The 18,728-nt window shown below is 44.5% G+C and overlaps 1 protein-coding gene across 6 annotated transcripts in view; it reads left to right on the top strand.

The window, feature by feature from the left end:
* The first annotated feature begins 15,008 nt into the window (after positions 1-15,008).
* The window catches only part of LOC106732083 (uncharacterized), a 73,692-nt gene continuing 69,972 nt past the window's right edge, over positions 15,009-18,728 (top strand). The window contains exon 1 of one of the 6 annotated variants that reach the window (XR_012903424.1): positions 15,009-15,230. The gene's annotated coding sequence lies outside the window, so the exon portion shown is untranslated. The remainder of the gene's footprint in view (positions 15,231-18,728) is intronic. The other 5 variants (XR_012903423.1, XR_012903427.1, XR_012903426.1 and 2 more) reach the window with 5 other exon arrangements.

Below are 18,728 nucleotides of genomic sequence, written 5' to 3'. Positions count from 1 at the left end.
GTCTCATAGGCATTTAAAAAATTAAATTAACTGATTACTTGTATATAATATAAGCTATCTGTAAGGTTCATTAAGCCAGATGGTAGGATCCACAGGGTTTCCTTCAGTTTTTAGTAAGCCCTACTATTAAGGTAAGATGCATTAATGCAGTTTTCTTCACATCCTTTCCCCTCTGTGTGTGTTTCTGGGTTCCCACATCTTTAATGTTAAGGATATATTCATCCTTATTCATAGACCTACCAACCAAGGGCAAAGCCTACAACAGTAGATCGGGATCTACCGGTAGATCTTGGAGCATCTGAGAGGTGATCCTGACTGGTTTGGCCAAGAGGCTCTCAAGTGCCCGCACTTCAGCTGTCCCTCCCCTCACTGCTGCTCATCTCCTGCCCTTTGCCATGGAGCTGCCCCTCCTCCCAGGGAGCCTCCTGCTTTCTGTGCAGGGCAGGGAAGGGAGAGAAGAGGTGCTAATGTCAATACCTCCTCCCACTCTGTATCCTTTCTCCATGAAGCAGAGAGGGGGCACAACAGGACTTGGGATGGAGTTTGCTCACTACTTTAGGGAGTGGGCCAGGGCCTGGACCAGGGTGAGCCTGCCTTAGCCCCACTGCACCACTAACCAGGAGCCACCTGAGGTAAGCAGTGCCCAGCAGGAGTCCACATCCCGAAACCCTACCCCAGTCATGAATCCCCTCCTACACCCCAAACCCTGCATCAAAATGTCTCCCCAGAACTTGCACCTAGAACCGCCTCTTCAATCCAACTGCCTGCCCCAAGATCAGCTCAGAGCCCCTCTCGCACTCCAGATCCTTTAATCTAATACCAGAGTCTGCACCCCAACCCTTTGCTGAAAGTCAGTGAGGATAGGCAAGAGAGGGAGGATGGAGTGAGCAGGGGTGGGGCCTCAGAGAACAGATGGGATGGAGGCGGGGCAAGGGTATTTATATTTGAGGTAGATCTCGGATTGCACTTAATTAAAAAAGTGATCTCATGCTTAAAAAGATTGGAGACCACCGGCCTACAGTATCAATGTTACAAAGAGTAACTTCTTTCAAAAGATTTGTCTATAAGGCCCAAGTTAGCACTTAATGTGGATGGAGTAAATTCTACCCATAGTGAATATTCAGAATTTGCACTGTGATTACTCATTGATTGCTCATGTAAGCCACACAATGCATTTGTTTTCCCAGACTGAACAGTTTGTAAGACACCAATCCATTATGATTTTTCCAGTTTGGCATTAGATGTATAGGTCAAAATATGCTTTCAGTAAACAGTTGAACCATCAGAGCTTTGTCTTCCTTTTTTGGTGATTATTCCTGTCAGTAAAGCTTGGACATGCAGGAATCTCCAAGGTCAAGAAAATGGTGGAACCAACATTTTTGTTTAGAATTTTGAATATTTGCTGAAAAAAATCCCACTGTTTTCTTAATTCTAGGGAACACTTGCCACACAGGTGGTTTGGACCCAATGAACTACAGTACTTCAGCTTTAAAATTCTGCAAGAAGGGAGAGTCTTTTTATCTTTCAGGAACTTAATATTATTGAATGGAATTCATCACTGGGGCCAAAAATTGCTTTCAGAACAGGTGGCAGTTCACTTGAAGATGTGAAAGTCTCAAGATTCCATCATCACAGTCTCTTTCCTTCTACCACTTCAAAGCAATCGCCGCTAGCAATTTTCTGTGACACAGGGTATGATTTGTTAGTCATGAAAAGACGAAAACTATAAAACCAGGTCTCTGTCTTCCATAATAGTGACTTCTATCCAACAAAGGCTTTGGGGATTTCACATATGAAACTTAATAATATTTAATAAAAATACATTTGATAGTCCTTTCATTGTGAATGACATTTTCCTCTGAGAGGTAGACCTGACTTCATCAAATGGTAGATATGTCTGTCTCCATTCTAAAGAAGGCTTCTTAGTCCCTAAATGGAAATGGACTCTTGGCCTATCAGAAGGAGCTGTAATTTCATACTGGAGAGGATTATTGCAAATGTGTTAATCCCTGATGCAAGAATCCTTGAGAATAACAAGCTGAGTAAGCCTGTACGCATTCTCTTTCATGTCCAGATTTTCATTTTGCTCAGACTTTTCTCTAATATCTGCAAAGTTGAAAAGGCCAATGATCACAAGATGGAACTGTTCCACCACCAGCAGCCAGAGCTGAACTGGGAAAGACATGGCACAGGATCAATGATACAAAGCTTAAAGGGGAAAAACAGTGGACTGGGGAGGATCTTACAGATGAGTAGGGAAGTGTGAGAGAAAGAAGGAGCAGATGGTAGGGGAATAGGAGGTGGAGATTGACCCATTCTCATTTCTTATCCCAGAGATTCGCATGCAACAATACAATGGCTTTTGCGTGTCTTAAAATCTGTTCTGGGTTTAGAAATAACTTCCAGGTGATGCAATTGGACACAATTGCAGCAACTTTTCTCTGTTCCATATAAATGATTCTCCTCTTCTCAGCAGAACTGAGCTAAAATCAGTTGATCTGAATATGCTCATGGTTTGGGGAAGCTCAGAGCTGAACCTTTTTTCTGAAGCTCATGTCTCAGCTGTTACAATTTTAAGAGATGATACAACAAATATGCATTTGTTCTTTTATGTATTTTAGAGCTTTTGGGGAGATTTGAGAGTTCTTACTGTAGCTTGAAAATAATATAATGGAAAGAACACCATAATAAGAGGAAGTCAGAATAACTGTCATTCTGTATGGAAACCTCAATGACTGGGGATATACCAACTGCTTAGCGTCTCCTAGGGTATGTCTACACTAGTCCCCTAGTTCGAACTAGGGAGTCTAATGTAGGCATTTGAAGTTGCAAATCAAGCCCGGGATTTAAATATCCTGCACTTGATTTGCATCTTCCTGGCCGGTCGCCATTTTTGAAATTTACAAGTCCGGATTACTGCCCGGCAGGGACCCGGTATTTCGAATTTAAGCTCTAAATTGAACTACCTGTTATTCCTCCTGCAAGGAGGTATAACAGGTAGTTTGATTTAGGGGCTTTAATTCAAAATACTGGGTCCCTGCGTGTGTAGATGAGGGCAGTTAGTTCAGACTTGTACATTTCAAAAATGGCGACTGGCCGGGAAGATGCAAATCAAGCACGGGATATTTAAATCCCGGGCTTGATTTGCAACTTCGAATGCATACATTAGCCTCCCTAGTTCGAACTAGGGGGCTAGTGTAGACATACCCCAAAAGAGTAAGGCTGTCATAGGTGTTAAGGCAAAGCACTTGTGGTTATTCATGAAGAATCACATGAAACCCTTGGGAAAGTGTAGAGACAAGCACTGCTTTCCCAGTGAATTTTACCACACTAAACTGCCTCTTCTAAATCCCAGACTTATTTCTTCAAAACGGACAGTGTTCCAAAGCGTAAGAAATAACCAGGTTTAGAATCTCAGTATGCCAATATGAAAGATCAGGCTGAGAAAATAGAAACAAATTCTTTTTAGGTTTCCAAATGTGTATGTCAGGTCAGCAAATCAAAGTTTAAAGGGCTACTCTTGGTCAGACTATTTATTTTGCTTTTCAATCAAATGGAGAGCTGTATATGGTGAACACTGAAACACTGCATAAAGATAGGGGATGTCACAGGCCCTCCTATGACAGTCTGTGAAGAATGCTAAGAATGCATTTGTCACCTAGCAACAGCAATGGGTAATCCATCAAAGTTCTGGTACAATGCTGCAAGTGAAAGGGTTGTTGGGTAGTTTGTCTTTGATGATAATTCAGGGGGCTGTCAACTGTTGCACCCGTATCTTCCCCTTATTGTGAGGTTAATTTGCAGTAACCTACACAAGAAAGCAGGAGCCTCAGCTGATGTAAATTGAAGTCAGTGGTGTAGCCTGATCAAGAAGAGAGCAGAGAGGAAAACCAGAAAAAAGAATTAATGCCTGGAAAGCCTCCTGCACATTTTGAAACCAGAGGGTCTCTGTTATATGTTACATTGAGACTCACTAAGTGTCTGACTCAGATGTTTTAGTAACAGATTCTGCATCACTTTAGCTCTTACTTAAAAAAGGAAGACTGCACAAATAAGCAAATATAGACCTTATGCGAGAACATTATATATTAATTTAAAATTCTGCACCTGGGTGTATTTATAATTAAGTACAATAGCTGAAAATGGTCTTATTTCACTTAACATTGGTTAAAGTTGCTACACAGGAAATATTGAATTTTTGTTATAGTCTTCTTTTATTATAAATGTTCTATATTGCCTTCTACTGAGATTGTTTGTTTGTTTGTTTGTTTGTTTGTTTGTTTGTTAGTAGTATAAATCAGAATAGCTCCATTGACTTCAATAGAACTAAACTGATTTACACCAAATGTGGATATGGCTCATCATATTCAGCCTTCCTATAGGCGTGGATTTTCCTCCATCTGCAGATAAGTACAGTAGTGCACACTCTTGCTGGAAGGTAGCCATTTAGGAGCAATACAAGACCTATTCACTGACACATTATTTCAAGGGAGTTATGTGGTGGCTAGGCCTTGCTCTGGACTCGGAATAGGGTGGATTTCATGTGTGAAGAATTAAGCAGTAATAAAGATCTTGTTTTTCATGTCAGTATCTCAATAATAAGCGATGAATGGAAAAACTCACCCAGAGAATTTTTGAAGTATAAGCAGAATTGCTTGTGCTCCTTTAAAAATATAGATCTTCACCAAAACCTCTGAAGATGCCTCAGAAGGCTAGTCAAGTGGAGCATATCTTGTTAAGATTCAAAATAAATTGTAAGCAAACAATGCTCAGCTGTGTTTTTAAGCTTGTGAAAAGAAGTATCTGTTTTTTAAAATCTGTTGTTTTCTGCCTGTGTCTCATTGAGATCCCTATGTACAGACTGAGAATTGTGTGGGACTGGGGGATAGTTTAATATGTTCCATTCTTCTAAATTCTGTTAGGTATTAAAAAGCTCCCTCCCACTTTTACACTAAGGGTATGTCTACACTACAACATTATTTGAAATATCTTATTTCTAAATAGTTATTTCGAAATAGCTTATTTCGAAATAACGCGTCTACACACAAAATGCATTTCAAAATAGCTTTTTGCTATTTCGAAATAATGTGTCCACACTCTGGCTATGTCTAGACTGCAGGCTTCTTTCGAAAGAGGCTCTTTCGAAAGCATCTTTCGAAAGAGCCTCTTTCGAAAGATCGCGTCTAGACTGCAGGCGGATCTTTCGAAAGAGAAATCCACTTTTTCGAAAGAGAGCACCCAGCGAGTCTGGATGCTCTCTTTCGAAGACGGCCTCTTTACATTGAAGAATGCCTTCTTTCGAAAGAGGAGCTTTCGAAAGAAGGCGTTCTTCCTCGTGAAATGAGGTTTACCGCCATCGAAAGAAAAGCCGCGTTCTTTCAAAATAATTTCGAAAGAACGCGGCTTGAGTCTGGACGCAGGGGAAGTTTTTTCGGGAAAAGGCTACTTTTCCCGAAAAAACCCCTGAGTCTGGACACGGCCTCTGCAACATGGAGCCAGAGCTGCCCCTGGGCACTCTGGTGCTTCTCATGGACATGTTGCTGTGAGCCTGGCTGCACTTTCTGCAGGCTGCCATCCAGGAGGTCCATCAGGGGGCTGTCAGTATCCAGTAGGCCCTGTGGGAGAGCTGCCACCCTGAGGAGCACTAAGAGTCTCCCTGGTCTGCCCCACTGGGAGCTTGTGCCTCCTTCGCGTCCTTCCACTTACTCTCCCTAACCCCCCCCCCCTTCCTGATGTAAAATAAAATACGTGTATTTTCATGAACACAAACTCTCTTTATTTAACAAAACTGTGGGGAGGGGAATGAAACTCTGGTGAGATTGGGGAAAGGAGGCAAGAGAGAGGGTGGAAGAGGGGAGGAGGAAACCTGGGAGGAGGGAGCTGGAAGAGGGAAGCAAGAGGAAGAAGGGGGAGGGGAAGCTCAGGGTTGGGGGTCTTGCCAGACCAACTTGATTTTCATACAAACCTGCTCCTGGGTTCGCATGTGGCCTTTGGTGTCCAGGCTGGCAGCTATCCTGCCATAGACGGCCATGTTCCTCTGTCTAGTATGGAGATCATGAATGTTGGGGGCATCCCCCCCAACCCTGAATAAGGTCCATGATCTCCACCCTAAACCAGGAAGGCGCCCGCCTTTTCCGGGCCCTGGCAGGCTCCTGGGAGCTGGCAGACTGCTCCTGGGGAGTGGTGGAGGGCTGGCTGCCAGTGGCTTGCTGGCTCATGTTTTGGGGCCACTGGGTCAGGTGCAGTGACTGCTGGCTCTGGCCTGGCAGGCTTGGATCTAGCACAGGCACTGTGGCCAGAGTCAACCCCTTTAAGGGCTCTGGGGAGGAGGAAGAGAGAGGAGTGTTCTTGGTTGAGGCTGGAGTGGCCACCAGGGCACCCTGGGAAGGCTGGAGGCCCCCTATTTTGAAATAAGTGTCTACACAGAACTTATTTTGAAATAGCTATGTCGAATTTGGTGTTATTCCTCATGGAATGAGGTTCACCAAATTTGAAATAAGCGCTCTGCTATTTCGAATTAATTTCAAAATAGCGGTTTGGCTGTGTAGACACTAGTAAAGTTATTTTGAAATAACTTTGCTGTGTAGACATACCCTAATAGAGCCAAGGTTTGAAAAGTGGCTGATAAATCTGCACACAATTTTTCACATTGCATGGCAAAAATATCATTTGCATAGGCAAATAATTAAATTTGTGATGGCAAAACATTTCATATTTATAGTACAATTTAGTGACCAGGTTCAAGTCTGGTAAAAGTATTGGCCTGGGGACTTAGGCATTATAATATACAGTGTTGTAGCTTTCAGATACTTAGAAATCATGGAAAAACCCTGCAATCCACAAAGGCTATATTATGTGCCAAGAGGAACTGTGTACCTTCAAATGCGATCCACAAAATTCAACATGATATCTAGGGAGCTATTTAAACTAGCCAACTAGGAGATGCTTATGAAAGGTGTGTATCCTAAGTTCCACCCATTTCTTGGAGATAGGAACCAATGTTCAAGCTATTTGAAGAATGGAAAACTGCCTCTGGGAATCAGGAGGGTAGTATATCTAAGTTGCTTTTTGTGGGAATGAATTATGCACCTGACCTGCTCCAGATCAAATGGCCAGAAAAAGAGGTGCTGCTAGGATTGCTGGCACCTACCTTTTAATTTTTAGTCCAGTGACAGGCGTACTCAGTGTGTGGGAGACCCAGGTTCAATTCTCCCCATCTTTAGAGGAAAAAAGTGGAAGACCTTGTTCAGATTGTTAGTTGGGAGTGCTTTAATCATAGAGCTAGGCAATATTCTGATGTGGGGCTCCCTACTTTTTTCCTCTTGAAACTGTTCCAGTGTGGATAAAAACATGAAAGAGTCAGTTGAACATGGGCACTGGACTCTGGGTCTCCCTGTTCCCAGGTGGGCTTCCTACTACTAGACTGCAGAGTCATTCTCCTTCTTCATTGGTCCACTGACTCTTTCAGTATTTATCCTCAGTGGAACACTTTTAACATCCCCACAGCTCAGTGGCTAGAACAGTCTCCTGAGAGGTGGATGTCCTCTGTTTGAACCCCTTCTCCTTCTCTCAAAGAGAGGGAAACTGAATCTGGCCTTCCCATATCTCAAGTGAAGGCGCTAACTATTGGGCTAAAAACTGAGGTGGGCATCACTGCCACCACTCCAGAATTTTAATGAGATCTGATTTGCTAGATGTCACCTGAGGACTGGGTCGTGCATTTGACATAGGGAGAGGAACCCCTGTCTTCCCCTGGCTCATAAATCTCTCTGGGGCTTAGGCAGGAGATAGGCAGCAGTGCATAACCCCAGAGACAGACATGTAGGTGGTGAGAGAGCTTTTATCCTGAAAACTGGGTATGGGGTTTAGTGGGAGCTTTATGGATCACAGTGAAGCCTAAAACTGGGACCTAATTGCCTAAAACCTTTGTGGATCTCCTCCTTAGTCTATAGCATACCATACAGATGCCAAATCAGTCTTAGAAACAAGTGGTGAAAGTATTTCTAGCAGGTAAATACAGGGGAGCCTAATGAATCGCTGGGCCCCTGGGCAATGTGTGTGTGGGGGTGGCTCTTTCACTCATAGAAGGGGTGGGACCTCAGGTGAAAGAGGCACTGCTGGGACAGCCAGCCCCCAGCACCACCCAGATGGTGTGGTGTTCCTCCCACCCGTCCTCAAAGCCATCTGGAGTGCATGGTGTGGGGTTCTGCTCCCTGCCATGTGGTGCTCTTGTGGCAATTCTAAAGGGCCTGAGGGGCCCAGGTTCCTCAGCCCTTTAGAATTACTGAGCCTTGAGGTATTTGCCCTTTTTGCCTCCCCTTTCAATGGACCTGGTTAAATATGAGAAACAGATAATCCTGAATTCATAGGGTATCTCACTAGTGCCTGAGGAATCTTTCAGTGTGTGACTGACACAAGCTACTGAACTACAAGGATGTCAGCTTTCAGAGTAACATGCTACCATCTTTGGGCAGAGGAAATTTTTGCCATAGGAAACGTAACATTTTTATCAGTGTGGGTGACCTGTTCACAAGGGAGCGGGGTCCAAAGCTCTTGTGACTTGTCAGTTGCCTCCTCAGAAGGCAAGTAAGAACTGTCTGACAGCAGACTCTGGAGGAGTAAGGGAAGGGGAGAGCTGCCAGAAATTAGGAACCCAGAGGAGATCTCTGGGGAAAGCTGTGGCAAGTGGGAAGTTCTCTACAGTCCATCTCTGGAAAGAGGATGGACTTGTCAGGAGCCAGTGGAGAGAATAGCTGACTGAACTTTCAGAGCCAGAGGGATGTGTCCAGAGAGTCCTGAAATCTGACAGAACAAGAAGGAGATGAACAAGCTGGAAAGCTGAAGCTGGTGGGATGAAAGCAGGAGGTAAGGTATTGTGTGAGACTCTAGAGCTGTACCAGGAAGCCTGTATGGGCTGAGATACTGGTCCATACTTGCTTTGTTAATGGACTTCTGGGACTTGAAGATTGAATGACTGTACCACCTAGAGGATGATGGGAAAATCTGAATTATTGTTTACATGCAGAGGGCTTTCTTTTGAAGTACATGAATTCTGCAAGGGCTATTATACTTGGAAAGCCTTTGAGGACTATTTCAAGGTAGCACTTAAGGGGAAACCGAGGCAAGCCTACTTGTTGTGCTGTGACCGATGTTGGAAGGCACCCAAGAAGAGGTCCCCTTATGTCAAAAGTTTTCAAGGATCCTACAAAGCGCATTATACAACTGAGTCTTCATCATTGAAGGGTTGCTTTTGGAAAACAGTTGAGACCGTGGGGAAAAATATCCAATGTACCTGCTCAGTGATAGTCCCATCAAAATATATAAGGCCAGATTCCCATCTGTTGTACAGCAGCATGTCTCCATTTACTTGAGTGAAGCCACACTGATTTACACTAACAAAGGATCTGGCACATCTTTGGGCTATTACATCAGTTTAACTTATTAAGCATTCAAAAACCTGGGCTCTAAGGGTATGTCTAGATTACATGGCTCCATCGATGGAGCCATGTAGATTGGTTTACTAGATATAGGAAAATGAAGCGGCGATTTAAATAATCGCCTCTACATTTACATCAAAATGGCTGCCGCACTGTGCCGATCAGCTGTTTGACAGCACAACGCGGTAGTCTGGATGCTCCGCAGTCGACAACGGAAGCCTTTGTCGACCGCTCCATTATGTCTCGTGGAATGAGGTTTACCGGAGCGGTCAACAAAGGCTTCCGTTGTCAACCGCGGAATGTCCAGACTACCGCGCTATGCTGCCAAACAGCTGATTGGCACAGCGCGGTGGCCATTTTTATGTAAATGAAGCGGTGATTATTTAAATCGCCTCTTCATTTTCCTATGTCTAGTAAACTCATCTACATGGCTCCGTTGATGGAGCCATGTAGTCTAGACATACCCTAAAGGTACGTCTACACTTCATTCCTCTCTCTTGAGAGAGGAATGCAGATGCAGACACCCGAAATTGCAAATGAAGTGGGGATTTAAATATGAGGAGTAAGGGTTATTTTAAGGGAAGGGTTTTATCTCGAAATAACCCCATTTTTTCTCTCAAAATAGCGCTATTTCGAAATAGCGCCATAATGTGATTATGCAAATGAATCACAGGAAATTCAAATCCACACTTCATTTGCAATTTCGGGTGTCTGCATTTGCATTCCTCTCTCTCTCTTGAGAGGAAAGAAGTGTAGACATATCCTAACTATGTGGTCAATATCTGAGGCAATTATCTAGGGAACTTGCTATATCACTGTTTCAGGTGTCATGAAGAATGGTCTGAGTATTGTTTAACTCTGGTACCATAAATATAGAACAGTGAAAAGAAAAAATGCTTCTTAATAGTTTTGTGGACTGTTCCCTTTCCCCTTGTTAAAGCCCTCTTCTGCTCCTAAGCCCAGCCTACATAAAGTAAATAGCAGGTGGCATGTTTTGCAGTTGGATCAGAACTGCCATCCATACAATACAGCTGTGCCTATCCAATGCACAGATGCTTCTATTATTATTTGTGTAACTACAGAGAAAATAGGTAGAATTTTAAGAGAGGGGAGAGTGACTGCAGACATACGGGGAAAAAAGGCGAACAATCCATTGGCTCAGTTGCAATTAATTTGGCTGTCCTTATTGCTCTTTGGCAGGATTTTCCTCTAAATTGTGTTACAAGGACAAATGATTACTGGAAGGGAATGTTTCATTCTTGCCCATCTACTAAGTTGACAATACATTTTATTCAAGTGTTCTGGATACAGATGTCATTTCTTAGCTTAATATTTATTAGTTCTCCTGTCTTGAAATTAAAATGTAAACACTTTTACACTTTTGCTCTTTGGTGTTGAGAGATTTTAGCTATTGAAGTGTTTTGTAACTCTTCTTAGAGCAGTTATTTGTGGTATCTCACTAAATGCCCCTCTGTCTTGTGCAGCAACAGGACATTCAGGATAGCTATGCATTTTTATTCAGACAGAAGCATGCCATTATTGCACCAGGATTCTGCACATCTCTGAATTGATGCACTGTGATCCTCTGCAGCAATTTATTCTTGAGACAGAGTGGGTTGCAAGCATGGCAGATGGCACATGTAGGATATGTCTATACTGTAGCTGGGAGCGTGCCTCACAGCCTGGAAAGACAGACTTGCTAACTTGAGCAGAGCTAACATGCTAAAAATAGCAGTGTGGACACTTCAGTGGCTAGTTGCCCACAGACATGCCTGCCTAGGGACCAAGGGACCAGACTCTGTAGGTGCAACCAATGCCAGAATGGCCTCACTGTTCTTTTTAGTGCACTAGCTCAAGTGGAGCTAACATGTCTATCTCCCAGGGCTGGGAAGCATGTTCCCAGCTGCAGTGTATGCATAATCATACACTTTATTCTATAATGTGTTTATTACATAAAACAGTTATTTAAATGTTAAGGATACAAAGTAAAACACTTAAAAACTTAAGAAATGCCAGAAATAAGGTTGCATATAAAAATGCTTCCCCCCATGCATGTGTATTATGATACTATCCTTAGTCCCATGTAAACTTGTTTCTTTTGTTGTTGTTGCACAGAAGCCAGCAAAAGGATAGGGAAATGACAGTTTAAAACTAGTATGCCAAATCTTCCTGTTAGGCTGACAACTATGAACAATCAATATATATGAGCAGAGTGGCTGGGAATTTAGAAATTTCCCTTTATAGATCATTTTAACAGCTCCTGTATTGTGGTGACCATCCTTCTAAGCTTATTAATGTGATCAGCACAAATACATATTCCTGAAGTGAAGACTAATAAGTAAGTGTAGAGGAAAATGTTCTGAACTTTTAGGGCTTGCAGGCAGGTAATGCAATGAAAAGGTAAATTTCACATAAGGAAGAAATGCCCAATACCTGATAAAGGGGTAAAATCCCTTTCTTTCCATATGAGAATGTGCCATTTTCAGTGCTGTATTTAGGGGAAGCTGTTTATTTTTTCCTTTTAAAAAATGTTAATAAATACTAAATACTGAAAAGTTAAATATCAATTCCACTGAGTGAAATTCTTTTCTTGAATATGTAGTGCTTTCCTTAGCTCCACGTCAAAAAATATTTTCTTTAGCTTCTTCCATAACATTGATCTGAATTTTCTGCTTCAGACTGATGTTCAGAGAGCATTTAAGCAGAGCTGGAAAGTTTGTGAAAATGTTTGCATTCCGAGATAGTGTAGCAAAGTGCTGTACACAACTATGGAATTTTTATGCTAGGGACTATTCAGGGGGAAATTATTTTGAAGCTGACATCTCCTGGACTTTCAAGGCCATGGGGTTTAATTTAAGGTAGACTACAAATGTAAGATGTTACTAAATGCATGAGCGGGAACGGGAGACGAATACAGGAAAACATGACAATAGTAACTTGGGTAACTGAACAATGCAACCAAGCGTTCCTATCCAGCTTTTCACTTCAAAGCGCAAACGGAATGCTTATGAACATTGTGAAATAATGACCATGTGTCAGATCTTTGGAAGGAGACGAAGTACGCCACAGACTGCCAGGGTTTGGTTTTTATTGACGATAGTGATATTTATTGTCGTCTGTTTTTCCTAACTTATTTTCTCAATATTGCTTATCTGGTGTTGCCAGATGAAACATGCACAGCTGGATTAAATTCTCTCCTGTTGTATCACACTGACTCATTTCTTTTTTCTTATCTACAGAAGTTTACAATAAATACCCTCTGCATTTCTTTAAGCGATAGAGACTAATATATGCTGTAATTATTTTAAATCTCACAGTGGGCCAGATCCTGGTCTGTGCTGTCCTGAACAGAGTTGCTTTCTAGACTAGAGATATGATACCTCAGGACTATATTCAGTGAAAACATTTTTGTTCACCTTTCAAATGCAGGCATTCACTTTTTTGGGAGTTTGACAAGGTGAAAGCTGGACTGGGTTTTTAACAAGGAATCCTAAGAAAGTGGACTTATTATTATTATTAGTGTTATTTCTCTACTACTTCAGATGAAAAAAAGAGAACATGTAGGTGATTGTGGTCATAACTCTGATGTGTATGTGTTGTAGCATGTAGTCTAATCTTGCTTACGGGTAAAACTAATGCCTGCACAAGGATGGCTAGTTGGCTGAATCACAGAAATGTAGAGCTGGAAGGGACCCAGATAGGGTCATTTTGTCAAGTCCCCTGCACTGAACAGGACTAAGTATCATTCTAGACTATTCTTGATGGATATTTGGAGGTTTTAAAGAACAGACTAGACAATGCAAGAGATTCCACAGTCTCCCTAGCTAACTTGTTCCATTGTTTAACCACACTTACTTAGAGTTAGGAAGTTTTTCCGAATGTCTAATCTAAATCTTCCTTTGCTGCAATTTAAGACCATTACTACTTGTCCTGTTCTCGGTGGATAAGGAGAACAATTTATCACCCTCCACTTAATCACCATCTTTTATGTATTTGAAGACTGTTACACCTCCCTGTCCGTCTTCTCTTCTCCAGACTAAACATACTCATTTTTTTCAATCTTTCCTTGTAGGTCATTTTCTAGACCTTTAATCTTTTTTGTTGCTTTACTCTGGATTCTCTAATTTGCCCATACCTTTCCTGAAGCTTGATGCCCAAAACTGGATACAGTACTCCAGCTGAGGTCACAGAGTAGAGCAGAAGAATTACTTCCCGGCTACGTCTACACTGGCCCCTTTTCCGGAAGGGGCATGTTAATTTCACCTATCGTAGTAGGGAAATCCGCGGGGGATTTAAATATCCCCCGTGGCATTTAAATAAAAATGTCCGCCGCTTTTTTCCGGCTTTTAAAAAAGCGCCCTTTTCCGGAGGCTCTTATTCCTACTTATTCCCCCTTTTCCGGAGGATCGGGGCCAGTGTAGACGCTCTTTTCCGGCTTTTTTAAAAGCCGGAAAAAAGCGGCGGACATTTTTATTTAAATGCCGCGGGGGATATTTAAATCCCCCGTGGATTTCCCTACTACGATAGGTGAAATTAACATGCCCCTTCCGGAAAAGGGGCCAGTGTAGACGTAGCCCCCATGTCTTGCTTACAACACTCCTGCTAATACATCCCAGAATCTTGCTTGCTTTTTTTATTGCATCAATATCACATGTTGACCTATACACTATAAGCCCAGATCCTTCTATAGTACTCCTTCCTGGGCTGTCATTTCTCATTTTGCCTCTGTTTTGCACCTTTTTAGGTGGAGTACTTTGCACTTTGTCTAAAATAGGGTAAAAAAAATCAATTTCAAACCATTCCTCTTGTTTGTTAAGATGATTTTGAACTCTAATCCTATCATCCAAAGTGCTTGCAAATCCCTCTCAGCTTGTTATCATCTGCAACCTTTGTAAATATATCCTGTATGCCATTTTCCAAATCATGTAAGAATATATTGAACAGAATTGGACCCAGCACACATCACTGCAGGACTGCTTCCTCTCACTCTATGGCTACATCTAGACTGGCATGATTTTCCACAAATGCTTTTAACGGAAAAGTTTTCAGTTAAAAGCATTTGTGGAAAAGAGTGTCTAGATTGGCACGGACGCTTTTCCGCAAAAGCACTTATTGTGGAAAAGTGTCCGTGCCAATCTTGACGCGCTTTTTTGCAAAAAAAATCCCCGATCGCCATTTTCGCAATCAGGGCTTTTTTGTAGAAAACAAATCTGAGCTGTCTAAACTGGCCCTTTTGCGCAAAAGCTTTGCACAAAAGGACTTTTGCCTTAACGGGAGCAGCATAGTATTTCTGCAAGAAGCACTGATTTCTTACATGAGATCATCAGTGTTCTTGCGGAAATTCAAGCGGCCAGTGTAGACAGCTGGCAAGTTTTTCTGCAAAAGCAGCTGCTTTTGCAGAAAAACTTGCCAGTCTAGACACAGCCCATGGATATGTCTAGACTACATGCTTCTGCTGACAGAGGCATGTAAAATAGGCTACTGGACATAATCAATGAAGCGGGGATTTAAATACCCCTGGCTTCCATAGGCCTGCGCACAGGGTGTGCTGGGTGTGCCTGGGCACACCCTAATGCGGAGCAGACTGGCCGGCTGGAGGCTGCTGGAGGAGGAGGGGTGGACCCGGGCAAGCCCGTCTCCCGCCCCCGCAAGAAGACGCCGGCAGCCGAGGCGTCAGAAGCTGCGCAGTCCGGTGTGCCTGGGCACTACTGCGCATGCTCCGGCGGCCCCGGGCACTTCGAAAGCCAGGGCCGCACACCATGAAGCCGGTGGAGGGGGGCGGGAGGCTTTCGGGTGAGTGCGGCCCCTCCCCCCTCCCGTGCGCACCCCCGCAACTCCCCCTCCCCGCCTGTGAGCCCCTCCTGCCGGCCGTCGTCTCCAGTGCGGCTCGGCGACGGCAGAGGAGCCGTTCCCAGGGGGCGGGGCCGGGCTCCCTGCCTCGCCCGCTCCGAGCCCGAGAGCCGCCCCCTCGCCACTGGCCGGCGGGCAGGGCTGCAGCGGCCGCTCCGTGCCTGCTGGGCTCGGCCCCGAGCTGGGCTGCTGGCCCACATGGTGAGGGCCCGCTGCTCACAGCCCACCCAGGGAAAATACGAGTGGGGTTGCCTAGGAGGGGCGGTGTAGCTAGCCGGGGGAGGGGCGGTGTAGCTAGTCGGGGGAGGGGCGGTGTAGCTAGTCGGGGGAGGGGCAGGTCCAGCTAGCCGGGGGAGGGGCAGGTCCTGCTCAGAGCATTGGGGCTCTGTGGTTACTACAGTCTCGTGTCTCTTGGAGACCTTTTGTCTGGCCCTGGGCTAGCAGCTGGAGCAGCCCCGCAGACTCCAGCCCCGCAAACTGGAAGGCAGAAGGTGGGGGGGGGAGGGGAAGAATAGGAAGGAAGGGGCTTGTGCTGAGGGGAGGGGGGCAGGGCAGGAGAAGAAAGGGGAAGGCACCAAGGGACAGGGTTCAGGAGAGACAAATGCCAGGGGGGCCAAGTGCAGACAATGAGGAAAAGGGCAGGAGGGGAGGCGTCAGTGAGAGGGGGGACAGGGTGATGCTGGTAGAGGAGAGGGTAAGGGCATTGGGGGCTAGATGAGGGAGGGAGAGGTGCTGGGAGAAGGCTTGAAAGAAGAGGTGGGTATGAGGAAAGTGGGGATAGAGCAAGTCATATGTGAGGGCACAGGGGCATGAGGGGAACGGGGGCAGAGGGTGGTGAGGGGACAGACATTAGGGAAAAGGGGCAGAAGCAGCGAGGGAAGGGGGAGGCACTAGGAAGGTGCAGGACTAAGGGAAGGTGCAGGTGCCAGGGGATTCTGGGGGTGAAGCAGAAGGGCAGACACCTGCAGGGGAGGGACCAGCACTGGAGGAGAGAGGCAGGGCAGGTGTGTAGGGGAGGTGTTAAGAGATGGGATGAGGAGGAGTAGTTTACATGATCAGAGTGGGGCTACTGGAGGAGTGGGCACAGGGCGGAGAGAAGGGCTGGTGGAGGGGGGCAGGTCTCAGAAAGGCTGAGGGCAGTGAGACGGGCAGGAGTCAGGACAGCAGAGGAGGAGGATGGGGGCTAATTTGGCTATGACAAATCAGGAAAGAGAACTTGGAGTTCTTGTGGCTAGTTCTCTGAAAACGGCCACACAGTATGTAGCAGCAGTCAAAAAGGCAAATAGGATGCTAAGAATCATTAAGAAAGGGATAGAAAATAAGACACAGAATATCTTACTGCCTCTGTATAAAACTATGTATGCCACATTGTGAGTATTGTGTACAGATGTGGTCTCCTCACCTAAAAAAATACATTTTGGCCATGAAAAGGGTTCAGAGAAGGGCAACTAAAATGATTAGGGGTTTGGAACAGGTCCCATATAAGGAGAGGCTAAAGCGACTGGGACTTTTCAGTTAAGAAAAGAGGAGACTGAGGGGGGATATGATAGAGGTGAATAAAATCATGAGTGGTGTGGAGAGGGTGAATAAAGTTATTCATTAGTTCCCATAATATAAGAACTAGAGGACACCAAATGAAATTAATGGGTAGCAGGCTTAAAACTAATAAGTGGAAGTTCTTCTTCACACAGCGCATAGTCAACCTGTGGAACTCCTTGCCAGAGGAGGCTGTGAAGGCTAGGACTATAACAGAGTTTAAAGAGAAGCTAGATAATTTCATGGAGGTTAGGTCCATAAAAGGCTATTAGCCAAGGGATAGAAATGGTGTCCCTGGCCTCTGTTTGTCAGAGGCTGGAGATGGATGGCACAAGAAAAATCGCTTGATCATTATCTTTGGTCCATTCCCTCTGGGGCACCTGGTGCTGGCCACTGTCGGCAGACAGGCTACTGGGCTAGATGGACCTTTGATCTGACCCCGTATGGCCATTCTTATGTTCTTACGTTGGAGGCAGCAGGCACTAGGGGAGCTGATGGAGCAAGGGGAGGAGACATGGCAGCAGAGGAAAAAGGTAGAGGTTTATAAGATATTTATTAATAACTTGGGTACCACAGTGGCACATCTGAACAAGCCAACTCAGTAGTGGTGTATAACACAAAATTCATTCTGCTCATGGGAGGAAACTCTTAGAGTGAACACTTCTCCCAGCCTCTCCGCCCCCAAGTTAATGTCACACACATTGGGTTAAGGCAACTGCAGGATAGTTGCATGCAGGGGATTTGGTGGGGGGACAAACTAATCCCTATTGCTAGGAGGAAGGTGGGAAAAGTCCTTAGAGGTGGATCACATGACACCTTTTACTTCTGGTCGTGTGCCCATTTTGTCCTGAGAGTGTTACCTCCAGAGGTGTGGCTAATGGGGGCCAGGGATAGTGGTTAACAGGTGTTGGGGTGTGGCTAATGGGGTCAAAGAATACATTTAAAACAACTTTTGGTGCACGCCCTAATGAAATGTGCTGCGCATCCCTATGCCGGCGTCATTAAAATAAAAATGGCCGCTGCGCTGTGCCGGCTCGGCTGATTGTCGGCACAGCGCAGCAGTCAAGACGCAGATTAGTTGACAGGGGAAGCTTTTGTCGACCGCTCCTGTAAACCTCATTTCATGAGGCATAAGGGAGTGGTCAACAAAGACTTCCCCTGTTGACGGATCCGCGTCTTGACTGCTGCGCTGTGCCGACAATTAGCCGAGCTGGCACAGCGCAGAAGCCATTTTTATTTTAATTCAGCCGGGGATATTTAAATCCCTGCTTCATTGATTATGTCGGGTAGCCTATTTTACATGCCTCTGTTGGCAGAGGCATGTAGTCTAGACATACCCCATATGTCCTTCCATCTTGACTGCTAACTCTTGATTATGCTTAGTACAATATTCCAAAATGATTTTGCACCCATCTTATAGTAGGTTCATCTAGGCAATATTTGCCTAGTTTATTTAGGAGACTATTATGTGCAACAGTATCAAAATCTTGACTGAAGTTGAGATACTATGATTTTATCTGAATAAAATATGAACATAAATATAATTGTTACAATCACTGTTATATGTTTGCAACAAATCTTGTAGAAAGTATGCCAAGTGAGTTCTATAAAAAGCTAATAATTCATTGGTTAAGATTATGCCATCCATATGCACATATCAATGTTTGCTGCTTGGAAGCACCAATAAAGCATATTGTGAAGGCACTATTCAAATTGAACAGAAACAACTGACTGACAATGGGCCTTGGGATGTGCTAGTCCACATCTGATGAGCTTTCCTGTGAATGTTCAAACTAGCATGGAAGCAATGGCTTCTACCTGCAAAGAACTGAGTCATGCATGCACAGGTGATTTGCCCATATGCTGGCTCATGTGACAAACTCCATCTTGTGACTGTACTTTTCC

Source organism: Pelodiscus sinensis, chromosome 4, assembly GCF_049634645.1.
Source record: "Pelodiscus sinensis isolate JC-2024 chromosome 4, ASM4963464v1, whole genome shotgun sequence".
Taxonomy (NCBI): Eukaryota; Metazoa; Chordata; order Testudines; family Trionychidae; genus Pelodiscus; species Pelodiscus sinensis.
This window is presented reverse-complemented; position numbering and strand designations above follow the sequence as displayed.